We start from the raw sequence: 24,413 nt of genomic DNA, 5'->3' as shown, positions 1-24,413 counted from the left end.
AATTAATTTACTAATTAATAATCTTTTTGAATGATTCGAGTTCTATTTTATAATTTGAATTGAATTTATGAAATTACAACTTTAAATTAAATTGAATTGAATTAATCTAAAAAAAATTAAATTTTCAAGTGGAATGAATGGCAGTGTACCGTTACATGAGAGCTTGAGTATTGTGCAAAAATGTACATTAGAGATATGGTCTCCAAATCGCATGAATTAATTTTTTATATATATTTTTCTCTGGAAAATAAAAAGTCGCATATATAAAATAGAATAAACTACATATTTAATATTTTAATTATAATTTTTATTTCATTTTATTCTTTCAGTTATTTTTATTTTAAGATCATATTCAATGTTCAGTTTTGGTTTTATTTTGATTATCTATCGCTAAAAAATTAACAGTGGTCTTAATGTGTCACCATAAGATAATATCACATAATCACTGAAAAATCAAAAACTTCATGTCAATAATTGTGATAATTTTTTAACGATTTGTGATCAAAATAAAACTAAAATTAAATATTAAATATAATTTTAAAACAAAAAAATTGAATGATCAAAACAAACGAAAGTAATAAAGATGTTAAATATGTAGTTTATCCTATAAAATATTTGTGAGTTAATTTTAAAAATCATAATCACTATACTTAAGATTTAAATTTCAAAATTCAATTTTTTATTTATCAATAAATTTAAATATATTTATATAGCTAATTTTTATTTTAATCGTATGACATAACTTATTATACATCAAATAAGTGAATCTCTTTAAAGTTTAATCTGATTTTACAATACATAATAAGTCAGTATGTCTAAGGTAAAACAAAACTAATATATGACTAAGGAAAGACGCCACTGAAAATGTTAATGTTTTTTTAAAATTTCTGGTAAAGCGTTACCTAAAACATTATTTTTTATACCGGAAATGTTAATATTGAACGCTACCTTAAATGTTATTTTTTCTAACGCTTTTTTTACCGGAAATTAGGTAGCAAAATTAACATTTCCAGTAGAACAAATAATATTTTAGGTAGCACTTTACCGAAAATATTTAAAAACATTAACATTTTCAGTAACATCTTTCTTTAACCGTATATTAAACTGTCGTACGACAGAACTACCCTAATAAGTCGACTTATTTTAATTATTTTAAAAGAATTTTACATACAGTTTATTTGTGTGAACGCCAAGTATTTTTCATCTATTTGTTTAATAATGTAAATAGATATTAATCTAATGAAATTAAATAAAATTTAAAAATTATAATTTTTTAATTAAGTATTTAATATTATTGTATTCTCAAAATTTTAATTTTTTTTTAAATTTTAGTATGATTATAAAGTAATATATATTTTCAATTTTAAATATAGATAAATGCTCATACACTTACAAATGATATTATGTAAACTTCAATTATCTAGAAAAAAATTCTTAGTACTACTAAGATCACTCTTTAAATAATCGTAAAATAACAGTGATTTTAATATTTGAACATTTACGATACAAAGGAAAATAAAAAAAAGGATAAATTATACAATTTTTTATTGTGATATTTTGTTGAGTTTCTGATTATTAAAAATTATAAAATAGTTTTCTAATCATAGAGTAATATTTTATTGAGTCCTTCAATTATCAAAAATTACAAAATGGTCATATGATTATTCATATGTTCCAATTCGTCATTTTTCATTAAAAAAAATTGGCGGTTGTCTGAACTGAAAGTTAACATGTTGATTGTGATATGATAAAAACTTATCTTAGAACCGTTGAGTTGTATTTTTTAGATTGACTCTTTGTTTACATTATGATGTTGAGCCAGTGCTTGAAACATTATACCATCGAACCAACACTTAAAAGCAACAACTGTGCCACTAGATATTACTAAACTATGATTTTTCTTTTGAATTGAAAAGATTGGAAACAAATAAATACATCAAATTCAAGCTAAGTTTTTCCTTGTCAATGAGCGATAAAAGTGCAGTAGGAGGATCTTCGAAGATAAAAGTGTTGTTTGTACTAGCGTCGGCTGCTTTGGCTAAGGTGTCTGCAGGAACGTTGACCCGGCGTGGAATCCATTGAATGGTAGTTATCCAAGTTTTCCTCCTAGCTTTATCAATGTCCCGAACAAGCGAGAGGGAGATATGGGCAGCATCTGATTTATCCAGGAGGTTAACAGCCTCTTGAGAATCAACCTTGTTCCCAGGCGATTTGGAAGCCTACAAGAATGACCCAAAGTTCATCTAGAAGTGGTAGCACAATTTCAATGGACTTGTTATATCCTAGTATCCAGGATCCTTTGTGGTTCCGAAAGACGCCACCAATTGAACCGAGACCTATTTGGGTTGATCCGAAGCTTTCCGATGGGCAGGAGGTGGATTGGGATGCTTTATAGGATCAGAATTGAACTTGCTTCTTGCGTAGTATCGAGCCCAGATTACGCTCGTGCAAAGAACAACATCAGCTGTGTGAGAATTGTTATTGAACGCTTTATCATTACGATTCTTCCACAATTGCCACAAGGTCGAAGTAAACAAAATTTCCCAAAGCAAACTCGAATGCGTGGCAGTTGCATGGGAATTAAGGTTTGTAAATAACCAATCTTGAACATTAAAATGGAATAAATCAATAGCATTTGTAGGATGACTCAAAAGGTTCCAAGCTGTTTTAGCAGCACTACAGTCGCGCAAAGCATGAATAGTTGATTCCTGTTGATCCCCGCAAATTGGACAGAATGGATAGTGGCCAAATGGATCGACGACATCTCTCATAGTTTGTCATCAAATTCTGTTTGAAGGAAAGCCATAAGAACAGCCTTAATCGTTGAGGAACAGGAGACGTCCAAATTAACTTCCAAATAAGAAGCTTAATATATCCCAATTAGCCTCCACTAGACTTGCATAGGCAGACTTGATATTAAAGGACCGTTTGTTGCCATCACGCCATAAAAGACAATCATCAGTATCTAAAGACTTATATTACTATCCTAATCAAACAAATTAAATGTCTAATTTAAACTATTAAATTTTAAATAAAAAATACGAGTTTAAAATATATAAATAATCATTTTATAACATTTAATAATTGAATAACTCAACAAAAACACGTATAACTAAAAAATTATTTTATAAATTTTAATAATTAAATGACTCAATTAAATAACACCTATAATCTAAACCATTTATTTACTTTATAAAAAAAATATTTACGAGGCAAGGAACCGTGACTTTAGTTAGTTCGTGCCTTGTAGTAACGATGCCACGTGGACTTAAAAACCGATAACATCCTCCTTCACTCTAGTGACGTGTAATTATAACCGCAACCTCCCTATATATTTAGTATTCTATCCCTTATTTTTCGAGCCCTCGTCCATTTCCTGTTTCTAACAGTTCCGACCCTGAACTTTTATCCGACGACCAATCTCCTTCAATCTAGGGCTCCATTTTTGGCTCTTTCCTCCTCTTTGAGCTTGCCGTTTATTAGTGTTACTGGAATAGGAGTTCCGGTTCAGAGATCCGATTTACTTCTGTTTTGGCTTCAGATCCGGGCCACGAATAGGAGGAGGATCGAATTAGGGTTCTTACTCCATTTATGTTCTTTTATCCAAGTTTTATACAAGAAATCTGGTATTTTTGCTCATTCTTATCCCTTTTCTTTCGTTAGATTCTGTTGCCATCTTCATGTTTGGTTGCTGGGAAAATGGTGGGAACATGAACGAAAGTAGAGTGTTGAGTGTTGTTAAAACTGCAAGAAAAGCTTCCTGTGAAAATAAAAGAACTGAAAAATGATAGATGGAAAACAGAATATAGGCTAAAAGATTCTTTTTTAGCCCTTGGTCAAATGACATGTTAATATAGCCACGCCGATTTCCTCCTTCATGGATTAACACTGATAGTTTAATCTAACAAAGGACAGCTGGCTTAACCGCCTAACAAATTCACCAGAAACAATTAGCAAAACCAACAGCAAACAGCTCCAGCTGGCATTGCTCAATTCGCCTCAATTCTCAAAATTCACCCCGTTTTTCCAACTTCTTGAGGTAAAAAGAAACTTAATTCTTGTGCAGCTGAAGCCTCTGCAGTGAGAACACATTGAGCTTTTGGCGTAACTCCTGAAATCGAGTTGTAACTAACGGCTTGGTTAATACATCCGCAATTTGACAATTTGCAGGAACATAATTGACTGTTAGTTGCTAGTCCATGACTTTCTCTCTGAAAAAATGAACATCTAGATCTACATGTTTAACTTTAGCATGCAAGACTGGATTAGCATCCATGGCTACGGTGCTGGTGTTATCACACCATATAACCGGAGCTTGAGCCAATTCAACATTCATATCATCTAGAACTGCTTTAACCCACATAACCACAACCATTGTGTCAGCAAGGCTTCTATATTCTGCCTCAACTGTTGACCGGGACACCGACCTTTGCTTGCGTGAGCTCCATGACAACAAATGACTGCCTAGGTAAACACAATACCCGAAAACTAATCGCCTATCATCGGGATCACTGCCCCAATCTGCATCCGTAAACGCCTTGATTTGAAATTGCCCTTGTCCCTTGATCATCCATAACCCATAATCCATTGTACCTTTTAGGTAGCGTAGAATTCGTTTAACACCTGTCCAATGAGCTTCACAAGGGGACTGCATAAACTGTGCTACCTTATGAACCGCAAAAGCAATGTCTGGTCTAGTATGGCACACATACAATAGTGCACCAACTGCACTTCGATACTGTTGAGCATCGACAGGGGCTCCTGCATTTTGCGAACTCAACTTGGGAGTAATAGGTAATGGTGTATCCACTGGTTTGGCATGAATATTAAATTTGGTCAATAGCTCTTGCACATACTTCTTTTGATTCAAAAACATTCCAGTTGCTGTATAGGCAACTTCAATACCTTAAAAATAGTGAATAAGGCCGAGATCCTTTAACGAGAATCTATCATGTAGTTGTTTCTTAACCTCGTTAACGCATTTTTCAGAAGAACCCGTGACAAGAATGTCATCAACATACACATCAACATATGTTATATCATGCTTTGTGCCACGAATGAATAAAGAGTTATCAGCTCTAGAAGGTCGAAATCCTATATCACACAGGCACTGTTGAAGTTTTTGATACCAATTACGAGGGGCTTGTCGAAGTCCATAAAGGGCCTTTTGAAGCTTGCATACTAGTTTTTCTCCATGAACACCTGACTGTTCGAACCCTTCTGGTTGAGTCATGTAAACCTTCTCCTGTATACCACCTTTGAGGAAAGCATTATTGACATCTACTTGGTAAACTTGCCATCCACGTGAAGCAGCAACCGATAGCAGTACATTTATCGTGAAGAATCGCACCACATGACTGAAGGTATCAACAAAGTCGCATCCTGGTACCTGAGAGTACCCTTTAACGACAAGCCTTGCTTTGAATCTATTAACAGAACCATCCAAGTTGTGTTTAATGCGAAACAACCATTTACACCAATGACTTTCCGATCAGCTGGCAGAGGAACCAACTTCCACGTGTTATTATCAGTCAGCGCCTTGAACTCCACTTTTACTGCAGCACGCCAATGTTTATTTTGTAAAGCATCCTGCACATTTAGAGGAGTCTCATTAAACAAGGTATTATAAACCTTAGGTTTGAAAACTCCTGCTTTGCTGCGAGTGACCATGTGATGCTTATTTGTAACGTGCTGAGCATCCACACAGTTAGATTCATCAGATACATGCCCGCTTGAAGTACCTGACTCCTGAGCATTTGCTGAACCATTCTGATCATCATTGGGAGCAGAACATGAATGCGTAGGCTCACTATGCGTAGGCTCACTATAAGTAGCCTCAAGTTGAGCAGCAGCTCTCAACACAACATCTGGCTCTACCTCCATTGTGTGAGCTCTATCATCATGACTAACGCTGACACCAGTTGTGTGAGATGAGTCAACCATAGTATCTTCCACCAAGTCAGGTATATTAACCGGATTATCATACCCAGTATCCTCATGACCGTTCAAACTAAATTCCTTGCAAGGAAAAGGAACAACCCAGTCGACTTGTTTAACATTTTGATTAATACTAACACGCTGAGACACACATGGAAACACAGTTTCATTGAACACTATGTGTCGAGATATATACACACGACCTGATTCATCAAGGCACTGATATCCATGATGTTGTGGAGAGTAGCCAAGAAATACGCATGGCTTGGACCTGAAGTCAAGCTTGTGTCAATTGAAAGGTCGAAGACATGGGAAACATTGATAACCAAACACTCGAAGAAACTGATAATCGGGTTTCTTACCGTACAACTTCTCAAATGGTGACATTCCTCCAAGCAAATCTGTTGGTAACCTATTGATTAGGTAAACTACAGTAAGAACAACATACGACCAATATTTGAAGGGAACAGCTGATTGAGCTAGAAGAGTTAAGGTTGTTTCAATGATGTGCCGGTGTTTACGCTCAACTACACCATTCTGTTGCGAGGTATGTGGACATGTAACCCTGTGTTTGATTCCTGGAGCTGCAAGACACTACTCTAAACCACGATACTCACCTCCACCATTAGTTTGTAAAGCAACAATGTTAGTTTTAAACTGATTTTTGACAAGGGCATGAAACAAATTGAAAGCTTGAGTAATATTTGATTTATTACGCATCAAGTATACCCAGACATTTTTGCTGTACATATCTATAAACGAGACTTAATATTTCCAACCACCAGACTTAATCGGTGTTGGACCCCATACATCAGTTTCTACCAGCTCAAACAAACGATTGTAAACTGTATCAGATTGTGAAAAAGGAAACCTGTGACTTTTTCCTAGTTGACATGCAACACATATTTCGCTATTATTATTAACAACATTCTTAATGTGAAAGAGTGAAGATATAGTTTTTGATGCAGGGTGTCCCAACCGTCGATGCCATAGCCAGAAGCTTTTATTGGACTGAACATCTTTTTCCTCAGCAAAAGCAGTAACCTGATGAAGCATGCCATCCATTCGGGCAGTTTTATTAAAGCAATACAACCCATTTTCCAGTTTTCCTTCTAATTGGATTCGGCCAGTTTCTTCATCCTTTACAAAGCACTTATCTGAGTGAAATTCGAGATATATATTGTTGTCTTGTGTAAGTTTAGAAACAGATAGCAAGTTCCTAGTTATTTTTGGAACGCACAAGACATTTTTTAGCTGTAAATCACATGTATTGGCAGTCAATGACACATTACCTATATGTGATATTGGTAATGTGGAGCTATCACCAAGGTAAACCTTACCTTTTCCTGAGTATGGTCGACCCAAGGATGCTCCAGCTTTGTCGCAAGTCACATGGTGTGTAGCACTGGAGTCGGGATACCATTTGTCAACAGCAGACAAAACTCCTTTAGCAATGAGAGAGTTGATTTGCACAGTGTCAGTGGTGGCATCTTCAGTGACCATGTCACCTCCTGCAGCTGTGTGAACAAACGGATTATAAGATGAATCATTAGCATCATATTTACATATGTTGGCTTGCATCTCATTATTATCTCTGGACTGCCTCGAAGCAACTCCTTTAAAGTTCTCATCAAAGCGGTGCCAACACCTGTCCACTAGATGACCAATCTTCCCACATAATTGACATTGATGCCTAGGTCTACCCTTGTATTTATTCACGTTCTGAGTTTTTTCACGAGTATCATTCGACCTATTACTAGTGTAATACCTGTCACGATTACCATTAGCATTTCCTGCATTGTAATTGTTATGCCTGGTCAAGTTTATGCTGACCGATGTCTTCATAAGATCACCAATTCTCGATTCAGCATCAATGAGAACCGAAGTGACAGTGCCAAAGGTATAAGGTTCACGACTCACTGTTATGGCAGCAACAAACAGTTCAAAATCGCCTGGAAGACCATTGAGTAATGTAACAATTTGATCAATCTCAGAAACTGGGCTTCCACTCGTCGCAAGTAAATCACAGATTTCCTTGATTTGTGTGGAAAATTCACACACAGATAGGTCTCATTTTTTAAGAGATCTGAGTCTTCCATGCAAGCTCATAATCTTTGTAGTGGAGAGTTTGGAGAACATACTGAGAATCGTATTCCAGATCTTAGCAGAGGTATGTGCTCTTACAAGTTGAGGAAGAATAGAAGAACTGATTGTTGAAAGAAGCCAGGATGCCAAAGAACTATCATGCTTTTTGTGACGTCGATACGCCGGATTTACAATTAATTCACCAGACTCATCGACAATGGTTTGAGGTGGAATCGACAGCGATTCATCCAGCAGATGTTCCAGCTCGTGTCCTTGAATCATAAGGAGAACTTGCAGCTTCCAAAGAAGTAAGTTGATATCATCTAGACGAACATTAACATACTTGTTCATGAATGGCGTCTCCACCATCCGAATATTGGCAGCAGCAGCACTGTTTCCTTCTAATATTGCTTCGACTGCAACAAACGAGTCAGGCATGATGAGCATAAAATAGAATCATCAAAGAAAGATCATCGTTGAATCACTGGCACTTGGATCACTAGACATCTGATACCATGTTAAAACTGTAAGAAAAACTTCCTGTGAAAATAAAAGAATCGAAAAAGGAGAGATGAAAAATAGAATGTAGGCTAAAAGATTCTTTTTTAGCCCTTGGTCAAATGACCTGTTAATATAGCCACACCGATTTCCTCCTTCATGGATTAACACTGATAGTTTAATCCAACAAAGGACAGCTGGCTTAACCGCCTAACAAATTCACCAGAAACAGTTAGCAAAACCAACAGCAAACAGCTCCAGCTGGCAACCCTTCCAGCTGGCATTGCTCAATTCACCTCAATTCTCAACAAGTGTAACCGTCATGGTTTTAGTAAATGGCCGGCTTATGTTACTTGGTCCATGAGATTTTATTGCATGCTACTTTTTTTCATTCGTTGCTCTTAAGTTTCTTTTCCAACCGCTAATCAAGATTTCTTTAATTAATTGTTGTTCTAACTGAACGTAGTTCATCCGATAACAGTGTAATACTTATCCAATGAGATTTTATTTCATTGTACTGTTTTTTTTCTCCGTTCCTTTTATATTTATCAATGTTATTAAAACCGGACCGGACCGGCTAGTTCGACCGGTTGAACCGTGAATCGGTGGCCTGTCCGGTTCGGTTAACTCCCAAAACCGGATTAGCACAGAACGGGAAGAACCGGCTGAAAATCGGGAAAACTGGGGTGAACCGGTTAAAAACTGGCAAAACTGGTTTAAACCGCCGGTTCACTTTTTTTCTTTAAAAAAAAATTAAACCAAACAACGTCGTTTGTTCAACAAGCCGAGTCAAATTCGAGTATTGTTGAGCTCGACTCGAACTCCAAAACTTTAAAAGTAAGCTCAACTAGACTCAAAAACTCACGAGCTAAAAAATTATCAACTCGAAATATAATATTAAAACTTGAAATCGAAAAGGCTCGAACTCAAAAAAAAAAATTTAGAAGTTCGATTGAAGCCTAAAATTTGAGCTCGATTGAAGCGAAAGAATAGTTCGCTTTGTGCTCACCAAAAGGCTCCATGATTTTGAATGTCAAATTACCTCTATTATTTATAAAAGTAAGTTGGGATGCTCTTCTATGTTTCTTAGCCATGTGAGATTGTTTTGTTCTCATATTTTTACTCTTTAAACTTTTGGGATACTCTTCTATGTTTCTTAGCCATGTGAGATTGTTTTTTTTAAACAATTAAACCAAATGACATCATTTGTTATGATTTTTTTAAACCCCAATTTTATTTTTTTTGATTATAGTTATATAATTATATTTATTATTTAATATGTTTTAACTTAAATATTATGTTGTAGTTGATTTGAATCATTTTGTTTTACTTGATTTTATGGTTTTTCATTTATACATGTTATGACTTGTGATATTTTTATACCTTTTAATATTGTAAACTTAAAAAAAGTGTTATATATATATTAATATTGTTTTGAATATTATGTAAAATTAAAAAAATATATTATTTTATATAAAATCCGGTTCAATCGCGGGTTCAACCGCGATTGAACCCGATTGAACCAGTGAATCAGTACTTTCACCGGTTCAATGTCCGATCCGATTTTAAAAACATTGATATTTATTTTTCTCGGCTAATCAACATTTTTTTTAATTAATTGTTTATTTCATTTGAAATAGTTTATCCAGTAACAGTTTAATCTTAGAGGGAATATTTTACTTGCAGGTATTTAGAATTGGAGAAGAGTAAATGGCATCAGGTGAGGGATTTCTTACTGATGAACAAAGGGAGATTCTGAAAGTAGCGAGTCAAAATGCGGAGACTGCTTTACCATCTCCCAAATTGTCATCGTCTCCAAAATCCCCTACTTCCTTGCTTTCCGATCTCCAATTAAAGGTTCCTGCCGGTGGTAAGGTGGCAACGTGTGGTGTTGGAGCGAGACATGTTCGTCAGTATCACTCAGGGAAGTTTGTCCGTGTAAAGAAGGGTGGGCCTTCTAATTGCTTTGGTGATTTGTTTCACAACTTGTTTTCTTTTCCTTGCTATCCTCTTGGGGGTCTTAATTTATTTATTTATTCCTCTAACCTCTTTGTGTATTTATTTTGTAGTTTGCTAGCCTTGTGGATGCTTTTTTTTTTCCGTTTTATAATTATTTGCATTTATATCTTGGATCACATTCTTCATATTGTATTGGTGGGATAATTGGATTCAAATCAGTGATCGGTGCAAGCTTATTTTTACTTAATGAAGTAGGTTTTGGGGGAAGAAAAGATGGATTACCAAAAACCTGTGTAAAGGTTGACTACTCATTAACAGTTTCACCTTAAACATGTAATCTAATCTTAAGAGAATTATTTCGAGTTACTGCTGGATTTTGAGATATTGAGGTTTTTGTCGGGTTGGTACTTGATATGGCCCTTGCTTAGCTTGCTCAGCTAGTAATTCAGAGTGTTTCTTAATAAATTGGGGCCTTAGTAAGATGAAAATAAGTTATGAAGTTTCAAATTTTGTTTGTTGATTTTATGCCTGTAGCTATATTAGCACTTAAAGGAGTTTCATCTTGCCTTCTATTATCCCATTATTTGGGTTTCTTCCTTGCATGTAATTCATTTATGGCTAATGATAAGCTGGTCTTAATATTGGCTTATGGTGCTATGTTGCTTCGTATCTGTGTTTTGTCAAAGAACTTAGCTTGAGATTTGGGATATTCACCAAGGAGTTGTTATATTTTTTTTCCTTACTGATTGGTTGCTTTCCTCTTTAATAATGTTAAAACAGATGGTGCTGGTGGTAAGGGCACATGGGGAAAACTGCTTGATACTGACGGTGAATCAAATATCAACAGAAATGATCCTAACTATGACAGTCGAGAGGTATTTGTACCTTTTAGTCTCTTCTGTTAAATCTCCGTTGTTTATAGAGTCAATGCCACTTGTACCTGTCTCAATACTCATTTGTTAACAAGTTTTGGTGATGCTTAATTTCTTTACCATTTTCTTTGTCAGGAACCATATAAACTTGTTGGGGCAACTATTTCTGACCCCCTAGATAAGTACAAAAAAGCTGTTGTTTCTATAATAGAAGAATATTTTAGCACCAGTGATGTGGAATTGGCAGCATCCGACCTCGAATATCTTGGCTCAAGTGAATTTCATCCTTATTTTATTAAGAGACTTGTCTCCATGGCCATGGACAGGCATGATAAAGAGAAGGAAATGGCCTCGGTTTTGCTTTCTGCACTATATGCTGATGTCATCAGCCCAACCCAGATTAGGGATGGTTTTGTTATGCTTCTCGAGGCTGCTGATGACCTTGTTGTGGACATAATGGATGCGGTCAATATCCTTGCTCTTTTTGTAGCTCGAGCCGTGGTTGATGAGATACTGCCTCCAGCTTTCCTCTCAAGGGCAAAGAAGACACTTCCTGAATCTTCCAAGGGATATCTGGTTTTGCAAACCGCGGAGAAGAGCTATCTCTCAGCACCCCACCATGCTGAACTTTTGGAGAGGAGGTGGGGTGGTAGCATTCATGTCACAGTTGAGGAAATGAAGAAAAAGATTGCTGATCTTTTAAGGGAGTATGTTGAGAGTGGTGACACATTTGAGGCCTGTAGGTGTATAAGGGAATTAGGTGTTTCATTCTTTCATCACGAAGTTGTTAAGAGGGCTTTGGTTCTTGCCATGGAAATTCAATCAGCCAAACCACTTATGCTGAAACTCTTGAAGGAAGCGGCTGAGGAAGGGTTGATAAGTTTGAGTCAAATGGTGAAAGGGTTTGCTCGGTTTGCGGAGGGTCTTGATGATCTTGCTCTTGACATTCCAGCTGTGAAAACTTTGTTTCAATCCATTGTCCCCACGGCTATTTCTGAAGGATGGCTTGATGCATCATTCACAAAGTCCTCGTCCGAAGATGGAGAGGCTCTAAATGAAGACAAAAAAATGAGCCAATACAAGGAGGAGGTTTTAACTATAATTCATGAATATTTTCTCTCGGATGATATTCCGGAACTCATCCGGAGTCTTGAAGATCTAGGGTTGCCCGAATTTAATCCTATTTTTTTTAAGAAACTTATAACTCTTGCCCTGGACAGGAAGAACAGGGAGAAAGAAATGGCGTCTGTTTTGCTCTCTGCTCTTCACATTGAGATCTTTTCAACTGAAGATATAGTGAATGGCTTTGCCATGCTGCTGGAATCTGCGGAAGACACTGCCTTGGATATTTTGGATGCTTCGACTGAGCTTGCTCTCTTCTTGGCTAGAGCTGTTATTGATGATGTGTTGGCCCCATTGAATCTTGATGAGATTGCCAGCAAGTTGACACCAAATTGCAGTGGAAGTGAGACTGTCCGCATGGCTCAATCTCTTATAACTGCACGCCATGCTGGTGAGAGGCTCCTTAGGTGCTGGGGAGGTGGAAGTGGGTGGGCCGTGGAGGATGCAAAGGACAAGATAATGAAGCTCCTCGAGGAATACGAAAGTGGAGGTGTTGTAGGTGAAGCTTGCCAGTGTATCCGTGACCTTGGGATGCCATTCTTTAACCACGAAGTGGTTAAGAAAGCGCTGGTGATGGCCATGGAGAAGAAGGATAGGATGCTGGATCTGCTACAGGTGTTTCAACGAGGGGCTAATCACAATTAATCAAATGAGCAAAGGCTTCAGCCGGGTGAAGGAGGGGCTGGATGACCTAGCTCTTGATATTCCAAATGCAAAAGATAAATTTAGTTTTTATACGGAGTATGCCCAGAAGAAGGGCTGGCTTCTGCCGTCCTTTGGGTCACTAGCAATGGAAGCTCCTCCTCCGCCCACCAGTGCGGAGTTGGTGAATACATAGTTCCGGTATGTTCTTTCTTTGGCTGTGGTCATCCAATGGGAGAGATTGCCACGATCCCAGTTGGGCATTGTATAAAGTTGGTCAAAATAGAGTAGCATGTGCATTAGGGGTCATATTATATTATTATATGATATTTTGGCTGTTACATGCAATATATGATGGTAGGATGATGATACATGCCTTTCTATACTTCCTAAAATTAGTCTCATTAAACGATAATTAGAGTAAATCTAAATATTAGCACATTTTTTTCGATTTTAAGTAGTTTTTCTATAAAAAAAAATATTCTACGTAGAAAAAAGAAAAGGGAAAATGAAATAGAAATGTTTTAATACAAATTTTGTCGTCAATAGTGATTGATTACAATCGTTAGTATCAATAAAACGATGTTTATATATATATATATATAATCATATTGATAGAAATGATCATTTATGTTTAACGCATTGTTTATCACTTAATAACTTAATAATATTAGTGAATCGAAAATTAAAATTTAATATTGTACTATATCAATTCATAATTGAATGATACTTTCGCTACAAAAATAAAAATTTGTGATATCTTCTCAAAATAATAAACAAAGTATATAAATGATTTCGATTTATATGGTTATGCTTTATTAATGGTTATACTTTATTAACTTTTTTGACTATATAACTTAAAAGTTATATAATGATTCTTCTAATATAAGGTGTTATTTTAATGAGTTACTGAACTATTAAATTTTTTAAAATGATCACTTAATTATTCACACGTTTTCAAACTTATTTTTTTATATTAAAACAACTAACGATCGTCTAGTTGTATCCTAATCTTTTGGTTGAGATAGAATGATATTTGATTCCAAAATATTAATGATTCAAACAATTTTGATATCAAATTTTATTATATTTCAGTCAATATATTAATATACATCTTAAATAATTGTCAATTTTTTAACGAAAAATGATAAATTTAGTATATAAATAGTTGATTGATTATTTTGTAAATTTTAATAATTGAGAAACTGAACAAAATAACATCTTACAATTAGAGAATTATTTTATAATTTTTAATAGTTGAGAGACCATTTGTATTCTTTATCTTAATAAATAATGAAAGAGATGGTGACATGAAGGTAAACGAAAAGAAAATGGCTGTCATTTTCATAACTTTTAGTCTTTTTTAAGTCCAAACCCAGAATAAATCCTCACATCCCATCCAACTCCCCATAGTGTAGTTTGCTTTGCCTCTCTGCCCCTTCCTCTGTTACTCGTAAAATAGTTTTTTATATATAAAAAACAGAGGAAAATATAAAACAAAAGAGAACCCATTTCTCATACTAAAAAACAAAGAAAATGGAAGCTTTTTGTCTCGTTTTTCTTTTCTAGTGACTTTTCGTAAATCGTAATATGAAGTTTTGTCAATGATTACCTAAGCCTTACCCACACAGAGATTCACTACTCTTCATTTCCATGTCTCATTCATCAGAGCAAAGTCAAGAGGTGTTTTCATGGCTGAAATCCATGCCTTTAGCTCCAGAGTATAGGCCTTCTTTAGCAGAGTTTCAAGATCCAATTGCATACATTTTCAAGATCGAAAAGGAGGCTTCCCAGTATGGAATCTGCAAAATCATACCCCCAGTTCCACTCGATCCTAAAAAGACAGCAATTGGGAACCTCAACCGTTCCCTTCTGGCTCGTGCTGCAGCTAATGCAAGCTCCGATTTCAGGCCAGCACCCACATTCACTACCCGCCAGCAGCAGATCGGGTTTTGCCCCAGAAAGCCCCTTCCTGTTCGGAAACCTGTGTGGCAAAGTGGCGAGTACTACACGTTCCGAGAATTCGAAGCCAAAGCCAAGAGTTTCGAGAGGAATTACTTGAAGAAACATAGCAAAAAGGGTACCCTTTCGGCTTTAGAAGTCGAAATCCATTTTTGGAAAGCAACGGTTGATAAACCCGCCATGGTTGAGTATGCTAACGATATTCCTGGTTCGGCTTTTGTGCCTTTGAGCTTAACGAAGAGCAGCGGTAGAGGGGGAGAAGCAGGGAAGGGGTTACAGTGGGAGAAACGCCTTGGAATATGAGAGCTGTTTCGAGGGCAAAGGGATCATTGTTAAGGTTCATGAAGGAGGAGATTCCGGGGTTTACTTCGCCTATGGTCTACATTGCAATGTTGTTCAGTTGGTTCGCTTGGCATGTTGAGGATCATGACTTGCATAGCTTGAATTATTTGCATATGGGAGCTGGGAAGACTTGGTATGGTGTTCCGAGGGAAGCTGCGGTTGCTTTCGAGGAAGTGGTCAGGGTTGAGGGCTATGGTGAGGAGTTCAATCCTCTTGGTGAGTTTTAATGAACTATTGATTGTTTCCTCTGTTTCTTGACTAGCTACATGTGAAATATTTTGTGTTGTCTCTGCATTTGTAAGTAGTAGCCCATATAGGATAACAGTGGTGTGATCAAGTAGTCTAAGAAAATGAAGAATTAACTTAATATTCTAGGTGCTCGAATTTGATTTCTTGTTGAATGGATCAACAGAGCTTTTGTGTGTCAATGGAAGGGAGTTCAATCCTCTTAGTGAGTCCAGTGAACTATTAATTAATGATCTCTCCTCTGTTTCTTTTCTAGCTACGTGTGAAATATTTTTTGTTCTGTTGACTCTGCATATGTAAGTAGTAGCCCAAATAGTATAACGTTAGTGTGATTGACTAGTTTGAACGATAGAGGTATTAACTTAAAAGGCTATGCTCGAATTTGACTTCTTGTCTAACAGTGTCAATGGAGCTTTTTAAGTGGTATTAGTTATCAGTTTAATTGTGTGTCAATGAAGGGGATTCAATCCTCTTGTTGAGTTTAGTGCTATTAATTCTATGTCCTCTGTTTCTTTTCTAGCTACATGTGAAAGAAATACTTTGTCTGGACTCTGCATATGTAAGTAGTATACCATATAAGATATCATTGGTGAGGTTGACTAGTTTGAGCAATCGAAGAAATAAGTAAATAAACTTGGTGTTCGAAATTGACTCCTTGTTCAACAGTATCAATGGAGCTTTTTAAGTGGTTTTTATTATCTGTTAGCTTTGTGTGTCAATGGAGGGGAGTGTATTTAGATTTTGAGTTTCAAGTAACAGGAGTATTATCTAATCCAATAGTGCTCTGTCTTCTATGTCCTTCCTGGGAGTTTCGGCTATGGGTTACTGATGAGAAAGATTCATACTGTGATTTCTTGACTCATTGAAATATCTGCAATGATTCCCCCCTGCCTTTTAAACAGTACTTTCATATTGAAGTGAAGAACAGAAGCTGGACCATATAATATATATATGTATATATAGCATATTGTGCTTATGCCTTAGCCTTATGCAAGTATTTTATATAATGTTTTGTCATCTTTTAGGTGCATCCTGTATCCCTTTGAAGTTGTAGCACCTACACTGCAATTACGTTAAAGACTTGGGAGTAGGGAACATGATTAATAGAACTTTTTGATTATCTAGTGTATCAATGGGCTTTTAATTGCCATTTTGGATCAGGTTAATTTTATTCCTTGAAGTTTCTATGCTATTTTGTTCTGGTTTAACTAGAAATTGATCCAATCTCTTATATTTAAGTTATGGTACCGAATTAATAAAAAAAAAGTTATGGTACCGATATTGTATCTTTTTTTTTATGCAAATATACCAACTGAGCAAATTTCATTTTTTTATTTTTCACGTGTTAGTTACCTTTTCTACTCTTGGTGAGAAGACCACAGTGATGTCTCCTGAAGTATTTGGTCAAGCCGGGATACCATTCTGCAGGTAAAGTTACCTCGTATTCTTTTGCACCATCAAGTAATCTTAGGTTCAATTCAAATCCTAAATTACCACTTGTGATCCTTACTCTGCACATCTTTAATCTTTTGGCTTGATTTTCGTTTTTCTCTCATTCTATAAGTATTTGAATACTATTTTTGTTCTTTCAATTAATTTGCATCCCATCCTTTTCTCGGTGAGGGATGGTTATCTACCACTTTGTGACATTAACAGTATTCTGGAATCAGGTTAGTGCAAAATGCTGGGGAGTTTGTTGTCACTTTCCCGAGAGCCTATCATTCAGGGTTCAGTCATGGTGAGAAACTTTTGAATTTCTATAGTTACAATTTTAGGAGGGAGCTAATTTCATTCATATGTTTTTGGTGTTAGGATTTAAATTCGGAGAGGCGCCTAATATTGCAACTCCAGAATGGTTGATAGTGGCCACAGATGCTGCTATTCGAAGGGCTTCAATCAATTACCCTCCAATGGTCTCTCATTTCCAGTTGCTTTACGATCTCGCACTTGAATTATGTTCTAGGTATGTGACTCGTGTCTATTGCAAAGACAGTATGATTTATCTGATGCTTGGGTTTCTTCATTTCTTGATGCATTCTGCCTTCTCAATCAAATATGGCTGAAACTCTTGTAGGTTTCTGCTTTTACTGTAAACATAATTGCAACTCATGTTAATATGCATATGGAATTTAACTGACTAGTTGCTCCTCGCTTGCTCTTGATTGTGATTGGAACTTCGTGTTGTTAGTTTTGAAATTTTTTTTCCTGCTCCTTCGTTGCTTCAAGTCATGAAATGCTAGTTTTTCCTAGCAATACGCTGAACGCTGCCATCTTGTCACTATGTCCGTATATGTGGTCAACATGGGTACATAAGATTTTACTATGTTGCATGGACTTTATTTATTTATTTATTTGAAGTACCTGCATCCAACACCTGTGTCCGATACATGGATATGGAGATATGATATCCTCCCAATACATGGAAAAACATAGAAAAATCTACCCATACCTGTGTCAAATACATACCCATATTTGACATTCACACCCTTGTTCGAATAACTTAATATAAAAATATTGGAGAGTCTAAGAAACATACTCATTTTAGTTTTATTTCTTGTTGTTACAGAATTAATTTTGGGGCATTGTAAATGGGGGAAAATCTGTGATATCTATTACCAAATTCAAAATTTGTACCAAAAGTTGCTTGTAGAATGCTGAAGTGCAATGAATTGAAGAATGATAACTTTTATTATGCACCTCTTTCTCATTTTTTTTAGGTTTCTCCCTGCAGGATACCTATGAGCATCAGTGCTAAACCAAAGAGTTCTCGACTAAAGGATAAGAAAAAAAGTGAAGGAGAAAACTTGGTTAAAGAATTATTTGTGCAGGATTTAATACAGAACAATAAACTACTGCATATTCTTGGAAAAGGATCTGCAGTGGTATCACTTCCCAAAAGCTCTTCTGACATTTCTCTTTGCTCGGATTTACGAGTTGCATCCCAATTAAGAATAAACCCGAGGATGTCACTTGGTTTATGTAACTACAAGGAAATAGTCAAATCATCCAAAGATGTAGACTCCAATGAGACCACGCTAGGTTGGAATGAAGAAATCAAGGGAATAAAAGGTTTCTATTCAGTAAAAGGAAAACTTGAATCTATATATGAAGGTTACCGGGATTCTTCTTTTAGTGGAAATGATAATTCATATAGACTGCCCTCGCAGACCTTGAACACGGTCATGGAAAGAGATGGTGCCATTCAAGATGATGTGTTGCCAGATCAGAGGCTGTTTTCATGCGTCACATGTGTAATATTGTGCTTTGCTTGTGTTGCCGCTCTTCAACCAACAGACCAAGCGGCTAGATACCTCATGTCAGCTGACTGTAGCTTTTTTAATGATTGGACTGTTGGTTCTGGAGTAAACGATGATGGGTTCGATGCTGCTCATGGTGATGCAATCACTTCCGAGCAAAATCCTTGTACAAGTAGGTTATTTGTGGAAACTTTCTTTTATTATCTGAGCTTCATATGATTACATGCTAGTCAAAGTAAATATATGTTTTTTTTAATTTCTGTTAACGTATTCCTTGTGCTTATGGGACGATAGCTTTATCTTTATGATGCATATAAGCAGTTCGATAAATGATTGTAAGTAGACTAGCTTGGCATTTGGCTGAATGTCATTGGCTTCCTATGAGATGTTATGTCCAAATTGTAATAGAGATGTGATAACTCAAAAGGTAATGGAAGTTGATGCCTCGGTTTTATGTTTAGTCTGATGGCAATGGGCTTGGGCGATTGAGTCAATTGGTTGCTCATATACTTGCATCTGAATAGGATGCAATGGTTTCCTTGTTTCAAGTTAAATTACATATGCTGCATAATATCTGGATGATCATATGCTTGTCTACTGATCGGCATGCTTATCTGAGCTTTGGAATTCATATTCTATTAAAGAGCTTTCTGCTATTTCCTTTGCTGCAGATTTGCTAAAAACATTATCTTTTGTTTCTTTTTCCCTTCCCGTTCCAGATAGAATGAATAATCATGCTCCAAAATCTTTTAAGGATGTTGCTGTTCAGTCTGTTGACTCCAAGTTTCGGATGGGAGATTGGAGTAACCAAAAGGTCGAAGATACTATAAAACAGGGAGAGACTTCTGCTCTTGGTCTATTAGCTTCTACATATGGAAATTCATCTGATTCTGAAGAAGATTTTGCTGAACCAAATGCTACCGTCTTTCGTGATGCGACAAAGATAAACTCTGCAAAAGTTTCCCCAGAAAGAAAATTTCAGTGTTCTCGTTTATCTCCTGATTCAAATAAGAGTCTCAATCCCTCATTACCAACAGCTGATTCCAAGGAGGAAGCTCCTCTCCATGTTAGTTATTGCTTTTCCAAACTTGGATCTGGAAGGTTTGACATCATGAATCAGAACACTGAAACATTTGACCCTTCTGTCGAGTTTAAAACCAATGGTTTGGAGGATATGTTTAGAGACCGAAGCACAGTGTCACATGCTAATCCAACTCAGTCTCCAGCTACTCACAGCACAGACAAAATGAGGTTTAGCAAGGCTGTACTAATGGAGAATGTTGATAATCCATTTGTTCGGAGATCAGATGAAGATTCTCCTCAAAATGCATGTTTTCTGTCTCAAGCATGCTGTAGAAGTAGAACAGCAACTTCGCCAAATCGGAGGAGTGCATGTATTTCTCCTTTGTCATCCAGGTAGATTTTGGAATACGATATAAGCAAATCAATATTTTCACTAGGGATCGGCATGGGTTGGGTTTTGGCCAACCGACCCGACCCAAAAATTTTACATCCTTCACCCGACCCGAAAATATATACCTGAACGCGACCCAAAACATCAACTTTAAAAAAAACACGACCCGATCCGACCCCGAAATTAAAAAAAACCGTTCCTATCGGATCAGATCGGGTTAGAACCCGTCGGGTTCGGGTCCCATGCCCATCCCTATTTTCACATCACCTTGTACTCGGCTTCCTCACCCCCAAAAGGGAGAAAACAAAAAGAAATCGGGATATACTACTTTTTGTGAACTAATCTGCATTTCCTTGTGTTTCTAGATCATATGCAACTCTCTTTTTTATGTCACTGCATGCGAGTAAATATGTCGAATAGGTAGGGGTAAATACGGAGTTCTCTATTTAACCTTTCCTTGCTTTTATGTAGAGATTATTGGTACACATGGAAGGGAATTGTGAAAGGTTCAATCTCTATTTTATAATCAATGTGAGGCACCATCCACCACGCAACTTGTCCCTTGACTTGTTTCTTCGAATTTCAACAATTTCGTTTTGGGCCTGGGGAAAGTGTCTTGTTACTGGTTATTATAATGTGCATGTTTTGCATCATTCAGAAACCAAATAAACATTTTTAGCAATTGTCTGTTTTTAGATTCCTTTGTTTCACGCCGATTACAATTATTATGTATGAAACATTGCAGAGTACCCCAAAATAGAAGCAGAAGCGAAGTTGGTGGCCGAAGAACTCGGAATTGATCATCCCTGGAATGACATCTTGTATGGGGATGCTACTAAGAATGAATAAGAACAGATCCAGTCAGCTCTTGATAGTCAGGATTTTATACCCGGGAATGGGGACTGGGCAGTAAAGCTCGGTATAAACCTATTTTACAGTGCCAATCTCAGCCGCTCAACACTATACAGTAAACAGATGCCATACAATTGTGTTGTATACACTGCGTTTGGCCGTAATTCTCCTGCTAGCTCATTAACAAAGTTGAATCTGTATGGGAGGAGGTCCAGCAGGCCGAGAAAAGTAGTGGCTGAAAAATGGTGTGGTAAAGTTTGGATGTCGAATCGGGTTCATCCATTTTTAGCTCAAAGGGATCCTGAGGAACAAGAGCAAGAACAAAACTTCCATGCTTGGGCAAACTTCGGATGAAAATGTTGAGAGGAAACTGGAAAACGTCCGGAAAGCTGAAACAGCGAAAGTGTTTAATAGGAAGGGAAAGAAGAGGGCAGAGATCGCAGCTAACAAGAAAGTGAAATGCATTGAGCCGCAGGGTGCTGTTTCGGATGATTCGTTGGATGCAGGTTCTCTTAGGCAGCAGCAGGTAGTTTTTAGAGGCAAGAAACCTAGACTGATCGAGAAAGAAGAGGAAAGTTCACGTGATCTGCTTGAGGATGATTTTCTGCTGCAGCAATGGAATCCCTCGAGGAAAAAAGGGGCAAATTTTATTGAAAGAGATGATGCGGAATCGGAGGATGCAAAAGAGGATTCTACCCGTCAGCATCAACAGTGCTATCTCAGAGGCAAGCATGGCAACTCTATTGAAGAAGATGAAGTTTCCAGAGACTCACTCGTTGAAAGTTCTCTTAAGCAGCATAAGAGAGTTCCTAGAAGCTGGCAGGCCAAATTTTCGGACAGAGAAACTGTAGTGTGCAATGATGAACAAGAAGAAATTTCTCATTTGCAGCATCGGAGGATCCCGAGAGGCAAGCAAATGAAGTCAGCCAAGAGGAATGCCTCAGTCTTAGATGATTCACGAGCAGATAATTGCCTTAAGCATTATAAAATAATGCGTAAAGACAAACAAAGAAAGTTTCTCGAGAGTGATGATGCAATGTTAGACGAAGATTCGGACGATGATTCTCTTAATCAGCTTAGGAGGATTTTGAGAGGAAAGCAAATGAAGTGCATGGAAAGAGATGATGAGTTTTCAGATGATTCAGTTGAGGATAGTCCTAAACAGCAGCATCGGAGGGTTCCTAGTAGCAAAGCAGCCAAATTTAGTGATATGAGGGTTCGTAGTAGTCAGCTAACTGAGTTTACTGAGAGGGAAGATGCAGTTTCATCTGATTCTCCAGATGACAGTCCTCTTCGGAAGCCTCGGAGGATTCCGAGAAGTAAGCAAACCAAGATTCTTGAGCGAGAAAATGCAGTTTCAGATGATTCGTCGGATGGTACGTTTCATCAATCAAAAAAGAGTCTTAGAAGCGGAAAAAGGAAAGCCCCAACACCACGAAAAGTAAAACAAGTAATCACTCGGAACGCGAAACATCAGTCAACAAAACAAGTAGTCTCTCAGCAAGTGAAACAAGAGACTCCTCGGAATCAGAACACCATAATTAAGCAAAGTGCTAGAGAGTGCAGTTCATCTGATGAAGATGAAACTGAAGGTGGACCAAACACACGCCCAAGGAAAAGAAGCCAAAAGCCTCTGAGAGAGCTGGAAACAAAACCGAAAGAGAATCGATCCAGTAAGAAGAAAGTGAAGAATGCTTTGAATTCGAAAACTGAAGCTGATCACATCACTGCAAAAGTAAGAAATGAAGAGGAGGAATATCAGTGTGACATTGAAGGCTGCTCGACGAGTTTCGGCTCAAAACAAGCGTTGCTCATGCACAAAAGAAACATTTTTCCTGTCAGAGGGTGTGGGAAGAAGTTCTTCTCACACAAATATCTGGTTCAGCATCGTCGAGTTCATTTAGATGACCGGCCTCTTAAATGCCCATGGAAGGGCTGCAAGATGACATTCAAGTGGGCATGGGCTCGAACCGAACATATTAGGGTTCACACAGGTGCTCGTCCTTACGTATGTGCTGAGGAAGGCTGCGGCCAGACATTTCGTTTCGTGTCGGATTTTAGTCGTCACAAACGGAAGACTGGACACTCGGGAAAGAAAGGTAGACGATAATTCGAAGGAAGGAAACTGCAACATTTTTAATGAAACCTGCTAATCAATTGCCAATCTAGGGTTAGTATTTCACCATTGTTGTCATTCAGAGAAGTGTTAATCATGTTTAATCCTGGGATTTCATTGAGCCCATTCATTTACTTGCAATCAGAGCATTGAACCAGATTCTCACTCCCTTCATTTACTCTTTTTACCGCCTTGGATGTTGCATCAAAACATATATTTCATCATTATAATAGCATTTGTAGCTCCAGGTAGATGAGCTTACTCATCTCATTATAAACCTACGATAATCAATCGTTAGTGGTAATTATAAATTTTATTATTTAAAACTGGCGTGGTAAACTCGATACATGAATTAAATATTTTGAATTATAAATATTTTAAGCATCAATATTTTCATAACATAACGATGTTTATTTATTTATTTATTTATATAATTATATCGATAAAATGATCATTTAACACATTATTTATCACTTAACAACTTAATAATATATTTGAATCGAAAATTAAAATTTAATATTGTACTATATCAATTTATAATTAAATGATACTTTCGCTAAAACATAAAAGTTTATGGTATCTCCTCAAAATAATAAATAGAGTAAAGTACATAAATGATCTCGACTACATGATACTGTTTTATTAAACTTTCGATTATTAAAAGTTATAAAATGGTTCTCTAATTATAGTGTGTTATATTGTTGAGTCTCTCAACTATTAAAAATTATAAAACAATCACATAACTATTCATATGTTTTAAACTTGTTCTTTTATGGTAAAAAAATAAAACATTGTCTAAGTTGTATGTTAACCTTTTAGTTGAGATATGATAATAATTGATCACAAAATCTTAAAGACTATACAATTCAAACATTTATGCGATCAAATTTTATCATATCCTAGTCAGCATGTTAACATACATCTTAGAAGGCTGTTAATTTTTTAACGAAAAATGACGAGTTTAGAATATATGAATAATTGATTGATCATTTTGTAATTTTTAATAGTTGAGAGACTCAACAAAACAACATCTTACAGTTGAGGGATTGTTTTATAAATTTTAATAGTCGATGGACCATCTGCGTACTTTACCCTAATAAATAATGAAG

The 24,413-nt window shown here is 36.6% G+C and overlaps 2 pseudogenes; both read left to right on the top strand.

Moving 5' to 3' along the window:
* The first annotated feature begins 10,230 nt into the window (after positions 1–10,230).
* On the top strand, positions 10,231–13,479 carry LOC120151950 (annotated as a pseudogene).
* A 1,206-nt stretch (positions 13,480–14,685) lies between these two features.
* On the top strand, positions 14,686–23,409 carry LOC120151952 (annotated as a pseudogene).
* Positions 23,410–24,413: the final 1,004 nt, after the last annotated feature.

This window comes from Hibiscus syriacus, unplaced genomic scaffold (assembly GCF_006381635.1).
Source record: "Hibiscus syriacus cultivar Baekdansim isolate YM2019G1 unplaced genomic scaffold, ASM638163v2 tig00111071_pilon, whole genome shotgun sequence".
Classification (NCBI taxonomy): Eukaryota; Viridiplantae; Streptophyta; class Magnoliopsida; order Malvales; family Malvaceae; genus Hibiscus; species Hibiscus syriacus.
The sequence above is the reverse complement of the archived record's forward strand: the minus strand, read 5'-3'. Positions and strand labels throughout refer to the sequence as shown.